This window comes from Herpailurus yagouaroundi, unplaced genomic scaffold, assembly GCF_014898765.1.
Source record: "Herpailurus yagouaroundi ecotype Mexico unplaced genomic scaffold, PumYag 140, whole genome shotgun sequence".
Lineage (NCBI taxonomy): Eukaryota > Metazoa > Chordata > Mammalia > Carnivora > Felidae > Herpailurus > Herpailurus yagouaroundi.
The window spans coordinates 54,712,413-54,716,683 of NW_024412395.1; positions in this window are offsets into that span (position 1 = coordinate 54,712,413).

Sequence of the window (4,271 nt, forward strand, 5' to 3'; positions counted from 1 at the left end):
TGTGCTGACAGCTCAGAACCTGGAGCCTGCTTCAGATTCTGTGTTTCTCTCTCTCTCTGTCCTTCTCCCGCTCTGTCTCTCTCTCTCTCTGGCTCAAAAATAAATAAAACATTAAAAAAAAGACTCATCTGAGTCTTTATAATCTTTATTTACACAGTATCTGCTACACAAGAGGCAGAACCAAGAAACAGATAATAAAAATAGATCCAAAGTTGATCTAAATATCATAATCATCAGACATAGGCTTTAACAATGACTCTAATTAATATGTTTAAGGAAACAGAACGTTGCTTTTCAAAAAACTGGCATTTGAATTGATCTTTGAAGAATACTTAGGATTTCAATTAACCAAGATTGTACTTCTCCAAGGACTTGGAGTCAGATGCAAGTCATTCTAGCCAAGGGTGGATCACAGAGATGAAGAACAAAGCAGGGAAGGGTCAAATCCAGCAGTATTTGATCCAGGGAAGGACCAAATGTGTGTAGGTGGGGAATAACTAATTTTTGTCTATTTCAGGATTTCTTCAGTAAATCTGACCCATTTCTGGAAATTTTTCGTATGAATGATGATGCAACCCAGCAGCTTGTACACCGAACTGAGGTGAGAAGAGTTATCTTCAGCTGTGCCATCTCAGCTCCTAAGATAATATATTGACCTGTTTTGAGAAACCCCTTATGTTTCTTAATGTCTATAGTTGTGCACTCAGACCTGGAGCCTTCACTGTCCTTAAGAGGACTCTCTGTCTTTTGTAGCTTTTTAAATTCTCAATTTAGATGTTAGAAGACCCTCTCTCACCCAAATTTTCCACTGTTTATCTTCAATACAGACTGTCAGCAACATATTAATAAGAATATGAATATTAGGTAACATTTAATGTGTATGATTAGGTGCCAAGCATTGTACTAAGTGATTTGTATGCATTACTTTATTTACTTCTCATAACAATCCCTTGACATGATTATTATTACCCCCATTTTATAGTTCATTAACTGAACCTTTGGGAAGGCCAGTGACTTTCCAAATTCTCATAGTTAGTGAGGGGTAGAGCAGAGGTTTGAATTGAGTTTGTTTGGCCTGAGCTTCATGATAATTTGAGAAGCGCATCTGCTTCCCCAGCAAAAGTTCATCCACTGGGCTGATGTCAGGCCTATTATGTGAACGGCTGTTCTGTCCCAGCTGCCGCTTGGTCTAGCCACAGCTCCTTCTCAAGCTCCCTTGTCTTTCTCTCCGGGGCTCCAAACCTTATCTCTTATTAACCCACCACCCAGTGCGACACACCCACTCAACAACCAACCCCAGTCTCCACTTTTCATTTTGTTTACAAGCTGGTCAAGAGAGAGTCTGTGGGGATGAGAAGTACATTGATAAGGAGGAAGTGGGATGATTGTGATAAATGAAAGAGCTGAGAGAAGACTATTGTGTATATATATTCATATATATATATTCATGAATATATGAATATATATATTCATATACATTCATATATATTCATATATATATATATATATATATATATATATATATATATAAAACACACACACAGCATAGCAATCCAACCTCATATATTATTTTCCAAATCATCTTTTCAAGAGCAAATCTTAATTTTCATCATTTTTATGACATTTCTTTTTAATGCATGACTACGATAATGTAATTTAACCTTTTCTTAATATTTAGGATTGACTTTAGAAATTCAAGTTAATGTTCTCTCCTGTAACACAGTGGTGCTCTCAGGGCCTATTAATGTACCTAGGACTCCCTTTTTTGCTATACTGAAAGGCTTCAATTTGGGGAGAGGAGTGTCTAGTTGGGGTTACTTCTTCACCTGCTCAAGGATCTCTGTCTCCTCAGACCAGAGAACCAGAGATGATCACTTCTCCTTGCTGTCAGGTGTCTGCCTCCAACACTTTTCTTTCCTCCTCATTCCCACCCCCACCACTTTCTGCTTCTAAAATGCCGGTGAGAATGGTTCATTCACTCATTTCTTCATTCTACAAGTATTTACCGAAGTTCTACAATGTGCCAGGCACCGTCCTAGGGATAGCATAGAACCTGGTTCTTGTAGAACCCACAGCCTGTGAGTGCACAGAGACATTAGTCAAAGGATCACAGAAATAAATGCAAAATCACCTCTTAGGAATGAGGGAGCTATGGTGCAAGAGGCCCTGAGAGTACCAGGGAGGCCAGAGAAGGCTTCCTTGAGCAAGTGATGGTTGAGCTGATCTGAAGAGTTAATATCACAAGGAAGGGCCTCGGGAGCATTCCTAGCAGAGGGAACACATGCAAAGCTCTGTGGTCGAAGAGAATGAAGACAGCCCGTGACACAGGACCCCCGTGGCTACACCTAGGCCTTTTGGTATCCATTCTACGAGCAAAGGATGTATAAGTGGGTGGGGGTGGGGGGCAGGTGACAACCAATTTTGCAATTTGAAAACACTACTTTGGCTGCAGAGGGGAGGACAGTTTGGATGTGGGCAATTGTGTGTAGTATATCCAACAGGAGAGCGTGGCACCGTCCAGGGATGGTGGCTTGGACAAAAGCGGGGGCTCTCAGTGAGGGCGCTGGAGACATCCGTGGACTTGGGTGGGAAAACAAGCAACTTCGGAGTGAAATGCAGTACTTCCTTCCACGATGAACGTCAACGCCAAACCACAGCAGTGTCAGCAGCACCTGTGACTCCAGCCAAGAGGAACCTCGGGCACTTTCAGATCACATCACAGTTGCTGCAGACAAATCGAGCTATCCCTTACGCTCATCACGACTGGAAAATTACTGTAGCTGTTGGGCTTGTCACAAGATCGGAGGACCCAAGGCATTTATAAAGAAGCCCATACATGATTGTGACTCAACTTTTAAACATATTTTGATAACAATATTTTTAAGATGGTTGGTTTCCTTTGTAATCCTCTGTATTTTATTTAATGAACCTAAGTCTCATTCTGAAAAGGAACCCAGAGGCTTTACCAGACTGCCAAAGGTTTCCGGTGCACAAAGTAAGTGAAGAGCTCCCGTGGGTGAAGGGGGTAGACCGTCTGAGAGCTATTTAGGAGGTCAGTGTGGCATGGCCCGGATGAGTTGAACGAGGATGGAAAAAGGCACCTGACCGTTCCTAGCGGTCTGGTTCCCGTGAGGGGGTGGGCGGTGAAGGTCTAGTGTTTCACTCAAGACAGAAGATACCAGGAGCTCGCAAGGACATCTGTGGATAAAGTGCAAAGGATTTTGTTAATGGGCTTGAGGGACATCTAGTTTGGCCACCTTTCTCACTTTGTAAGTCTCAGCAGACTCACAGCTAACTGAGAAATATTGGTAAATTGGGTAGGTGTCACCATATATACAAATATAAAAATATAAATAGGAATAGTTATCAAGAAAATTATAAGTTTCACAAACCACAAGAGACTCTTAAATGTAGAGAACAAACTGAGGGTTGCTGGCGGGGTGTTGGGTGGGGAGATGGGCTAAATGGGTGATGGGCATTAAGGCGGACACTTGTTGGGATGAGCACTGGGTGTTACAAGTAAGTGATGAACCACTAAATTCTATTCCTGAAATCATTATTACAGTATATGTTAACTAACTTGGATTTAAATTAAAAAAAGGAGAAGAAAATAACAAGTTTCTATTCAAGCAAAACACTTTCCAGTTACAAAGTATTTTTAATACTCACAAATGAAACAGTTACCAAAAAATCTGCCAATTCCTCTCTAACACTGTTTTCCAGAGGGTTGACTCTCTTTTTCCTGGAAGACAGTTTTCATTAAAACCTATAGTCAAGCAATGGATGCTGTCTCCCAACATCTTCCTTCCCTGGATCCCAATCTCCATTCTGTTTGTTTAAGACCCAAACTTCTATCGCAGCTCCTTCAAAAAAAAATCAGAAACAGCATCAACCCAAATATCCTCATTATTTCTATTTCTACACATGAGCAACATATTGGCTTTGCCAAAACAATTAAACAAACTTAAATTATGACTCACTAGCGAGAGAGTTCTCTGATGACTTCATCCAAGCCTCCTGCCAGCTATCCCATCAGGCGTCTGTTGAATCCTGGACAAGAGGAGGGTTGCAAACAGAGGAGTTTCAATTCGGTGTCCGTCTCCATTCCTGTTTACCTTCAAAATCGCGTACACCTTCTAAACACTAATGCATTCAGAGAGAGTTTTAAATACGAAAGCCAGACCATGCCAGTCTGATTTGCCCTTGGCTCTGCAGAACTTGAGAGGGGTGTTCTCATTGTCTACTCTTTTCCCTTTCACCCGTGGAAAGAA